Source organism: Cynara cardunculus, assembly GCF_001531365.2.
Source record: "Cynara cardunculus var. scolymus isolate 2C chromosome LG 15, CcrdV1, whole genome shotgun sequence".
Classification (NCBI taxonomy): Eukaryota; Viridiplantae; Streptophyta; class Magnoliopsida; order Asterales; family Asteraceae; genus Cynara; species Cynara cardunculus.
Window position 1 is genome coordinate 4,145,581 of NC_037542.1, and position 12,024 is coordinate 4,157,604.

Here is a 12,024-nt window from a genome sequence, read left to right on the forward strand (position 1 = left end):
AAAACTACTTGAGAGAGAAGTGTGGTGTAGAAGTGTTGAGGTGTGTTCAATACTCATCCCAACATCCCTTTTTATACTAGGAATGGAATGAGGGCAAAATGGACATTTCACACCTCCAAAGTTCAAAAGAAATTTAAAAGTACGTAATAGCAAACTAATATTTAGAAAGCAACTAAATTAGTCTTATAAACTTCAGCTAATCTGATCAAACTACAGCTGTTCCACTTTAGAAGGCTTTTAAAGGTCTTCCATGTCTTGTCGGTCAACTCCAAGTCTCATCCATCTTTTCTTCTACCATCAAGTCATGCTACCACATTCCCACATCATCGACCTGCTCCAATCTGTCTAAAATAAGCTCAATTTAGACCAAAATTCACTAAAAACAGGTTCATCAATCTTCTTAGCATAAAAACAGAGAAAAGAGATAAAATGACTCAAAGTTGGGATATAAATAGAAAATAACCTATCTAAAAGAGAATAAAAATGTACTTTACGTACTAAATACTTAGTACGTATCACACCCCCAAACTTAAACTGTTGCTTGTCCCCAAGCAACCAAAAGACAACTAAAAATGACTCAATTTTGAAAATTTTGCAAGAAAATGCAGTAAGTGCATACACACATGTTGATTATGCCAAAATGAACCATATAGCTTTCATAAATCTCAAGTAAGCATGTCCTAACTAACCATTAGCATGAACCATAAGCTAGCTCTATTTGCTCTTTATTATGCTCAACACATCATATGTCTAATATCAATAGGGCTTGGAAGTCACTGGTTTACTCTCATTTGGCATATTTTTCCTCTCTTTGCCTTTTCTCACTTTTATGCATCAACATTGAATTTTTTCAATTTTTGGCACTTTGTGCTCTTTTGTTGAATGCATTTACACCTGCCCCTATGGGACATTTTTGGTGTTTACACCTGCCTCTATGGGACATTTGTGGTGTTTTAGATCTCAAATATTTCATGTAAGCTTTATGCACTTTATGCACTTTGATCTCCACTTTTGGCACTTTGTGCTCTTTTGCATTGCTTTGATCAATATGACTATGTTGGTATCCTCCCCTAAACTCAGATTTTTCAATGTCCTCATTAGAAGTATATAGGGGGTTGTTTATGCAATGGGTACAAGTTGCTAAAATTTTGAGAAAAGAACAAAGGGGCCTACATCATTTCTTAGTTGAGCATATGATGTGGATCAAATGTGTTCCCAAGCAAAACAAGCTAGTTCTAATGATACCAAGTGATTAGAAAGTGTAACTAAACTACAAGAATTATTTTGGCTATACATAGTATATGGCAATTATAAACATATGTGTTCTTTGCAAGAAAATAAACTAGAAAATGTAAAAGACAATCCCAGACTCAAGAAAAACAAAATAAGTTGAAATAAAATAAATAAAAGAAGCTAAAGAGGGGATGATAGAACCTATCCTACTCCATAGGAGTAGGGGAAGTGGAGATGTTGTCCTTCAACCTCTTGCACTCCTCCTTCAATCTAGCATTCTCACCAAACAACCTTGCATTTTCTTCCTCTAAAGCCTTCAACTTCTTTTCTAGCTTCTTGACTTGAGCACTTGTCTTTTCTTCCAACTCAGCTCTTACCATCTTGATGTCTCCTCTGGTTTTTTTCTCGGCTGCCCTCACTTGCTCAACCAACTCCCCCTTCAACCTGTCTATCTTGTCAAAGAACTCATTTCTTTGTTCCAACAAGTTATCCATCAAACTGCTATTTTGAGCAAGCAAGTCTTGCATCAAACACAGCATATCACTAGCTCCATTCCCTTTTTCCTTCTTCTCCCTCAGCCTAGAAACTGTCTTCATGTCAATCTTCCATTTCTCCCCTTGCTCTTTCACCATTTGATCATCACAATACTGAGGAATTCCATTCTCTACTAACAACCGTGTGATCAAACAAGGGAAATACATTTTCCCCCTACTTCTGCCCGAACATGTCCGAATACTCTTCTCTATCACTCTCCCAAAGTTGATGGACTTATCTGTGACTAGACAATAAAGCAACAACATTCTCTCCACCGATACTGAGCTATCATATGTGGTGGGAGCAATGGAGTGCCTAAAAAAGTTAATCCATACATTGGCCGCATGCCAAACAGCCCAAACAGCCCCTGGTTTTCCTATCTCATCAGCCACCTCAGTCAAATCTTATATGGCCGCATGCCTCACCATTCTAGAGTAATCTATCTTTTTAGGGGGGGGTCTAGGCCATACAGCCGATTGATGGTTTTAGAGTTGAACATGAAAGTCATCCCCCTAATCGATATCTTGGATGTGTTATTTGCTGCCAACTCAGCATAGAACTCTCTAATTAGAGTCAGGTTATAGGAAGTTGGAACCATGCACATTTGTTCTATACCATGAGCTTCTACCACCTCCCTTATGAATGCAAATTCCCTAATACTTTACCTATCAAATCCCTTGTCTGGGAATCCAACCCTGTTTTGGAACCTAACATGCATCTTTTCAGCAGCCTTAGAACTAAAACCATTGTGGGGTCTGATCGGCCTTGGAATGGTGGCTGGCCTTTGGGCCATAGCCACCCTTTTCCACTTAGGTCTGGATGAATGCTGCTGCGATGCTACAACATCAGTCTCAGAGTTCCTAGGTGACTCAATCACAACCCTTTGAGACCTGGTCTTCTTCCTAGGTGGTTCCTCATTAACTACTGCCTTTGACTTCTTTTTATCATAAGCCTTAACCAATCTTCTTTTCTTAGACAAAACCTCAACAGGAGGTTCTTCATCATCTTCCCCAAAAAATTCCTCATTGAGGTCGGGTATGGGGTCATGAGGAGCAACATGAGGCATATCATCCTCTTCATCTGTGTCTTGCCCAGAGGCAGTCAAAAGGAGAGGCTTTATCAGTTTTTCAATAACAGTAATGTTCTCCAGAATGCATGCCTCATTTTCCATCAAAATCTCCCTTGTTTGTGCCTTAGAGGTAGGGTCCTCCTCTTCCTCATAATCAGAAGTGAAGAGGCCCTCAGGGGGTGTACTATCAGATGAAGAGTGTACCTTTTGAGAAGTTTTGGGTGTTTCCCTGTTTGTGGTAGTCGGAGATGAAGTTGGGGCTTTCTTTAGAATCGGCACAGTGGATGGTTTCACCATTTCTTTTACTTTCTTCAGAGGGTCTGTGACGGGATAATGGCAGCGGATGGAACCATTTGAAGAGGAGGCACGACTATTGGTACTTCCGGCAGAATAGGGTCGACAGCAACGGGAGTGGATGCTGGTGGCAGAGACGGCGTCGACGGTGGCGGTGGTGATGGTGAGTCTTCATCAACAAGGATTGTAGATGACTCACCTTTCTTCTTCTTTGCAATGGGGATTCGTTTCCCCTTTCTCGTCGGTTGTCTGCGTGAAGAAACAGAAGTGCGCACGACGGCAGTAGCCACCAACGGTGGTGGGTCAGACGGTTGCGCTGGCGGCGCTTCAGATGCCCGCGTCGGAGGTGGGTCGTGGACCAGAGCCCTATTCACTCTCGCCATTGATTCGAATGTTGGTGATGGTTGGGGAGCAGTTACCGGTCGATCGAGATATAGTTGGTTTGGGAGGGAAGAGAGGAAAAATGGGTTTCTTGGAATACAAATGGGTTTTTACAAAAGACAAGGGTAAAATGGGAAGTAGGTGATGTACTATGATGTCATCCTTGGGAGCATGCAATACTTGAGTGCTTTTGATGGAGGCTTCCTTTTCTTTTCAACTAGTAGGTTTTCAAACTTTAGTCACATTTGAAGGGAAGGGTTACTTGACAACTTAGGATGTTTGAAAAGGTGGTAACAAGGTGTCATTTCAAACACAAAGAAGTACTTTTCTCTTTGCAAATGGTACCAAACTCGACTGGCATTTAAAAGATAATCATATTTCTTTAAAAATTAATTTTTAAGAATGACATCATGCTTTTTCCACTCAAAATTTTCAGACTTTTAAAACTTTCCAAGATTCTCCATTAAAGGCTAGGGTTTTCAGATGCTGCAGCAAGACCTCAGGCTTTTCTTGATGATTGACTGGACTGCAAAACACACGACAATTAACGCCAATATTAGAAATAATATTAATAATTATAATAAAACAGAAATTAAAGCAAATATAAATATTTACACACAAATATTTCGGACTTATAAAAAGTCCAAAAATACCGAAGCTTTTAGCAAAGAGTAACAAAATTCACAGAGCATAACTCTGGAATTTCTACCAGATCATGAAATAACTTTACTCTTTGACCGTTAACTTTGAACACCGAATTGTCCTCAGGATTGATTAGGTCAACTGCTCCGTACGGATAAACTTTATAAATGAGGAAAGGTCCAGACCAACGGGACTTGAACTTTCTCGGGAACAGTTTCAACCTAGAGTTAAACAAAAGAGCTTTCTGACTAGCTGTCAACTCCCGATGTTGAATTCTTTTATCATGCCATTTTTTGTTTTATCTTTATAAATCTTAGCATTTTCATAGGACAGATTCCTATGTTCCTCTAATTCACACAATTGGACTTTTATTTTACTGGCAGCCATATCTGGGCACATATTTAATTCTTTGATGGCCCAATATGCCTTGTGTTCAAGTTCCAAAGGGAGGTGACAAGCTTTACCAAAAACAAACTTATATGGGGACATACCAATGGGTGTTTTAAAAGCAGTTCGATATGCCCATAAAGAGTCATCTAACTTGAAAGCCCAATCCTTCTGGTTTGGCTTGACAACCTTTTCTAAAATTCCTTTTATTTAACGGTTTGAGAGTTCAACTAATCCATTAGTTTGCGGGTGGTAGGCATTTGCTATTCTATGGTTAATGTTGTACTTTTTAAGAACACCACTCAACATGTTATTTACAAAGTGGGTACCCTCATCACTAATTAGTGCCTTTGGGGTACCAAACCTTGTAAAAATATGTTTTTGAAGAAATTTAACCACATTTTTTGCATCATTAGTAACATAAACCATGGCATCTACCCATTTAGACACATAATCAACAGCTACTAGAATGTATTGACAATGATTTGATGGGGGAAATGGTCACATGAAGTCTATCCCCCATACATCAAACAACTCTACTTCTAAGATCCCATTAAGTGGCATTTCATTTCTTTTGGAAATGGAACCACTTCTTTGACACTCATTACATCTTTGTGCAAAATTGTGGGCATCTTTGAAGAGAGTATGCCAATAAAAACCAGATTGTAATACTTTCGCAGCTGTTCTTTGGCCTCCAAAAAGTCCTCCATATGCTGCTTGGTGGCAATGCTGCAGAATTGCTGCCACTTCAGTTTCTAGAATGCATCTTCTTGAGATTTGATCTGCACTTATCTTAAACAAGTAAGGGTCATCCCAAAGGTAAGTTTTAGTATCATGGAGAAACTTTTTGAACATATGGCCAGGAATATCAGAAGGTCTAATTCCACAAGCCAAATAGTTTGCTATGTCGGCAAACCATGGTGGCTTTGATTCTAACACTAGAATTCTTTCATCGGGGAATGTTTCAACAATCTCTCCTTCTTCTAGGGTCTCCCTAGGCTTTTCTAATCTTGACAAATGGTCAGCAACTTGGTTGTCAACTCCTATCCTATCAACTATCTCAAGGTCAAACTCTTGCAACAACAAAACCCACCTTATTAACCTAGGTTTAGCATCTTTTTTGGAAATCAAGTACTTGATGGCAGCATGGTCAGTGTGAACAATGACCTTTGTTCCCATCAAATACCTCAAAAGCAAAAACCACAGCTAAAAATTCTTTTTCAGTTGTTGTGTAGTTGAGTTGTGCTTCATTCAAGTTCTTACTTGCATAATAAATTGAATGAAAAACTTTTTCCTTTCTTTGACCTAAGAAAGGTCCAACAGCCCAGTCACTGGCATCACACATGATCTCAAAAGGTTTGTTCCAGTCAGGAGCAACAACTACTGGTGCGGTTACTAAAGCTTTCTTTAAAGTGTTGAATGCATTTCTACATTCATCCGTAAAATCAAATTTTTGATCATGTTGTAAAAGTAAACACAAAGGTTTTAAGATTTTTTAAAAGTCTTTTATTAACCTTCGGTAAAACCCAGCATGACCAAGAAAACTTCATATTCCTTTAACAGTAGTTGGTTCAGGTAGTTTTTCAATGATTTCAAGTTTAGCTTTGTCTACCTCAACTCCTCTTTTGGAAATTAAATGGCCTAAAACAATTTCTTCTTTGACCATGAAATGACACTTTTCCCAGTTGAGAACCAGATCAGTCTCTTCACATCTTTCAAGAATCCTTTTTAGATTTTCCAAACAATTATCAAAAGATGAGCCATAAACTGAAAAATCATCCATAAAGATTTCTATGGATTTTTCAAGCATGTCAGAGAATATGGACATCATCCATCTTTGAAAAGTTGCAGGAGCATTGCAAAGTCCAAATGGTATTCTCCTAAAGGCAAAAGTACCATAGGGACATGTGAAAGTGGTCTTTTCTTGGTCCTCGGGTGATATGGCTATTTGGTTATATCTGGAGTATCCATCCAAAAAGCAGTAATACTCTTTTCCAGCCAACCTGTCTAACATCTGATCAATAAAAGGGAAGGGAAAATGGTCCTTTTGAGTGGCTTTGTTTAGCCTATGGTAGTCCATACATATCCTCCAACCAGACACTATTCTTGTAGGGATGAGTTCCTTTTTGTCATTGGTGACAACTGTAAACCCTCCCTTCTTTGGGACACTGTGGATTGGACTAACCCAGGAACTACCAGCTATTGGAAAAATTATTCCGGCATCTAGCCATTTCAAAATTTCCTTCTTCACTACTTCTTTCATGACCGGGTTCAATCTCTTTTGAGACTCTATAGATTTGAAGTTCTTTTCATCTAGGATGATCTTATGTTGACATATAGAAGGACTAATCCCCTTAAGGTCAGCAATGGTCCATCCTATAGCTTTGGTGTGCAACTTCAACATATCTACAAGCTTCTTTTCTTGATGTAAGTCTAGGGTAGATGATATGATGACAGGTAATTTACATTCCTCTCCTAGAAATGCATACTTCAAATGAGATGGGAGTTGCTTTAATTCCAGATCAGGTGGTGAAATTATACATGGGGTAAAATTCTTAAGCTCACTATTGTCCAACAACTCAAATGCTGCAGCATCAGATGGGACATCACCTTTTAAATCCTCAATAGTATCATCACTTATCTCAATACTATCTTCCTACTCTAGCTTACAGGCCTTCCTAGCTCCTTCCTCATATCACATTGTCTCAATCTCAGTAACTCTTGAGCATTCCTCTAAGTAATCAGGGTACTTTAAGGAATTAAAGACATTGAATGTGACTTTCTGGTCTTGGAGTCTCATGGCGAGCTCTCCTTTTTGGACATCAATCAAAGTTCCACCAGTGGCTAAGAAAGGTCTTCCTAAGATTATGGGAATATCCTTATCAGCCTCAAAATCTAGAATGATGAAGTCGGCCGGAAAGATGAATTTGTCAACCTGAAATAAGACATCCTCAATCTTACCTTTTGGATAAGCAATGCTCTTATTGGCCAATTGCAAGGTGACAGTGGTGGGTCTAGCTTCTCCTATGCCTAGGATGTTGAAAACAGACAAGGGCATAAGGTTGATACTAGCTCCTAAATCACACAATGCCTTACCAATCTCCTTTCCACCTATAGAACAAGGAATAGTGAAACTCCCTGGGTTTTTAAGCTTAGGGGGTATTTTGTTGGTTAGAAGCGCACTACATCCCTCGGTAAGAGCTACGGTTTCATATTCGGTTAACTTCTTCTTCTTACTCAAAATATTTTTAAGGAACTTGGCATAACTAGGCATTTGCTCAATTGCTTCAACAAGAGGTATGTTGATATGCAATGCTTTAAACACTTCCAAAAACTTCTTGAATTGTAGTTCTTCCTTTTGATTCCTTAACCTTTGGGGAAAAGGAACATAAAGAGGAACTGGCTTTTTGATGGCTTTGTTTGGTTGTGTTGAGCAAGATGAGTCTTGGTCTTACTTTCTTGAGGTTCAGATGGGATTACAACTTTGGTTTTTGGACCTGTTATAACCTTATCCTCAATTGGCTTTTTCCTAGCAACTTCTTCTGGGAATAATAAAGGATAGTCCGACTTAGGAAGAACAATAGTGGTGGTCTCAGGAGGTTGGTCATTCAAAGGTTTTGTTGGAATTTCAGTAACAGGGACCATAGGTATAGTCTCAGGTTTAGATACAACCTGTTCACTTTCTTTTGGTATGGTCTCAGTTAATTCCTTACCACTCCTAAGAGTCACTACCTTCACATGTTCTTTCCTAGATCTCTCGGGACTTCAGTGTTACTAGGTAAAGTACCAAGGGCTCTACTATTCTGATTAAGAGCAAGTTGGCTAACTTGYGTTTCCAGGTTTCTGATGGCAGCACTTTGTTGATTGAACAAAGATTGATTTTGAGTCATCATTTGCTGCTGTGCTTGGGACTGAGCCACCAGTCCTTTTATCATAGCTTCTAAGGAAGATGATGATTCAGACTGTGGAGGTGGTTTGGTCTGAAAAGGTGGTTGATTACTTTGAAAATTCTGGTGATGGTGATTTTGAGAATTAGAACTGCTTGCATGTTGTTGTTGTTGAAAATTAGGGTTTCCTTGTTGCTTATGGACTGGAGGATTCAAACTTGGACTATTCCATGAAAAATTTGGGTGCTGTCTCCAACTGGCATTGTATGTGTTAATATAAGGATTCGATCTGTTATGAACATAATTCACAGATTCAACATTATGTGGACATAGTTCATAAAAGTGTTCCCCTCCACAACAGACACACTACACTGAGAGGACAGTTGGAATAGGTGATGTAACAACTGACTGCACTCCTTGGCCAGAAGTTAGATTTTTAAGCATATTGGCCATAGAAGAGAGTTGTGCTGTTAATGCAGTATATGCATCAACATCATGTATTCCTGCTGTCTTCTTTTGTGGTTGAGCACGTGGATCAGCCTAATGTCCATTATTAGCAGAAATTTTTTCTAGGATCTCATATCCTTCATTGTAGGTCATAGCTGTAAAGGCTCCTCCTGCAGTCGCATCGAGCATTTGTTTTGCCATGGGATTTAACCCATTGTAAAACGTCTCAAGTTGAATACAGTACGGGATGCCATGGTGGGGGCATCTCCTTAATAGCTCTTTGAACCTTTCCCAAGCATCAGGAACAGCTTCATCGTCCATTTGTTTAAAAAGGCAAATTTCGTTTCTGGACTTAGCGTTCCTGGTTGGTGGGAAATATTTTCGCAAAAACTTTTCCGCCATATTACTCCATGAAGGCATAGACCCCGGCGGTAATGAATTAAACCATGTCATTGTCCGATCCCTTAGAGAAAATGGAAATAAAGTGAGTCTCATAGCGTTATTAGACACTCCCCGGATCAAGAAAGCATCAGTGATTTCCATAAAGGATTTCAAATGTGAGTGTGGGTCCTCCGAAGGTAATCCGACATACTTTCCGTTTGTTTGCAACATGTTAAACATAATCGGTTTTAGTTCAAAATGAAGAGCGGTCATATGCGGCCTAACTATCCCGGAATTTAATTGCTCAAAATCAAGGATGACATAGTCCATGATCCGTCCATTTTTGGAATTTGCCAAATTAATGATGTTTGGAGTTTGCTCTCTTGTTTGTTCATTATTTTCAGATTCTGTGTCCTCATTATGATTATCATTATGATGTGGGGGTCCTTGTGGAAAATTAGGAAAATGTGGTATTGTCCCAAAGGCAGGCGATTGGTTTTACAAATGTGGAATCTCAGGGATGATTGGGGGAGGTAACTCCATGTTGGGAGAGAGTAGAGCAAAAAATGCTCTCCTTTTTTGGCGAAACGTTCTTTCAATATCGGGATCCAATTCAAAAATTTCCTCGCGATGTCTCCGTGATATACACTACTTAAAAAAAATTAAAAACAGGACTAGAAAAATCAAATCTTTTACTTTATTTAAAAAAAAACTTTTAACTAACCAATCCCCGGCAGCGGCGCTAAAAACTTGATCAACATGTAAGCAAACAAGGCCACAAACAACAATCAGAACTAAAAGCCAGTATACAAATAGTCCCAATATCGTTTTTCAAGTAATAAAAGTGGTGCAAGTACCGGATATCGTCCACAAGGATCGTAATAAAAGTTTAGAAGAAAGTAAAGTTAAGGAAATGATTTCAGAAGGTGAATTCGAAGACTTAGATTAGAACAGAGTTAACACAACTAAAAACAGGAGATAACAGATAATAAAAGCAAGCTAGGGTGTATGACTTTTCGGATGAGATGTAAATATTATTTTCGGTCGACCAATGCTGTCAAAATGCTACAGCATGAAACCATGCTGACAAATTGTTACAACAATCAATCAGTAACAACTATTTTTACCAATTACTTTGAAGGTATTCCTCTCGGACTTCACCAATGCACTGATATTATATCTTTCAACTCATATCTATGAGGTATGCAGACCAGTGAAAGTGACAAATGGTGTCTTCATAATATATGGATAAACAAATATCTTTGTTAAAAATCACTCTCTCGAGTGGATTCCCATATCATTCAAGTTGACATGTTCTGAATGGCTCATCTCTGAATCCATTCCACTTTAACACTTCAGAGTGATCAACCCGTCGAGAATTAACAACTTAGAAAATACGGACAACAAATCTCTTTGTTAGCAATTCTCTCAAGTCTACTTCCCATATCATCCAAGTTGACGTGCAATCAAAGTCTCAGCTTAGAGTCCACGACACTTTAACACTTTCAAAGTGATCAACTCGTCAAGAAGTGTCATTGGTTTTATAAAACTTGAAATGAAAAAGTAAAGCATCGTTGTTACATGAAAGGGTCGACTATATTTGGTTTAAAAAACTCACCATTTTCATCATACACCCGAGCTAATAAAATTAGCTACTCATACCGAAAAGTAAATGACAAGAAATATAAATTGCGGTAAATAAAGACATAAAATAAATGCGAAAAGCAAATGACGGAATATAAATGATGGAATAATAAAGATGCGGAAAGCGTAATAAATAAATGACGGAAATAAAATGCGAGTAAGCGTAAATAAATAAATGACGGAATGTAAAGAACGGTAATATAAAGAAAACGATTAAAGAAACTCGAAATGCCAAAAGATTTCTTAATATTTAGAAGACAAACTTGTTCTCCAAGTAATATGGAAAACTACTTGAGAGAGAAGTGTGGTGTAGAAGTGTTGAGGTGTGTTCAATACTCAACCCAACATCCCTTTTTATACTAGGGATGGAATGAGGGCAAAATGGACATTTCACACCTCCAAAGTTCTAAAGAAACTTAAAAGTACATAATAGCAAAATAATATTTAGAAAGCAACTAAATTAGTCTTATAAACTCCAGCTAATCTGATCAAACTACAGCTGTTCCACTTTAGAAGGCTTTAAAAGGTCTTCCATGTCTTGTCGGTCAACTCCAAGTCTCATCCATATCTTTTTCTACCATCAGGTCATCCTACCACATTCCCACAGCATCGACTTGCTCCAATCTGTCCAAAATAAGCTCAATTTAGACCAAAAGCCACTAAAAACAGGTTCATCAATCTTTTTTTTTTAATGGTGTCCAGGCCAAAGCCCGACTAATCCCCGGCAAATAGAAAATAACCTATCTAAAAGAGAATAAAAAGGTACTTTACATACTAAATACTTAGTACATATCACTAAGCTTACCTCTTTTTCCAGAATCGAAAAACATCCTTCCACGGAGTAACTTTTAACATTACGAAATCTCCTACCAAAAATTCAATCGGTTTGCGGCGTTTGTTGTTGTAACTTTCAGCCATACACAACCTCATACGGTGTCGCTTGGATGTTAGAATGGTAACATTTGTTGTAAGAAAATTCTATTAAAGGTAGATGATTTTCCCAGGATTCCCTAAAATCAATAATACAAGCTCTCTACATGTCTTCAAGAGTTTAATCGTTCTTTAATTCTGCCCATCTGTTTAAGGGTGATACATCATACTTAATCTGATCTGAGATCTCATAGC

The 12,024-nt window shown here is 38.4% G+C and overlaps 1 non-coding gene across 1 annotated transcript; it reads left to right on the forward strand.

The window, feature by feature from the left end:
- The first annotated feature begins 9,121 nt into the window (after window positions 1–9,121).
- On the forward strand, window positions 9,122–9,228 carry LOC112528847. Its single transcript, XR_003070866.1, has one exon. It is a non-coding gene; the product is annotated as a small nucleolar RNA R71 (small nucleolar RNA).
- The last annotated feature ends 2,796 nt before the right edge of the window (window positions 9,229–12,024 follow it).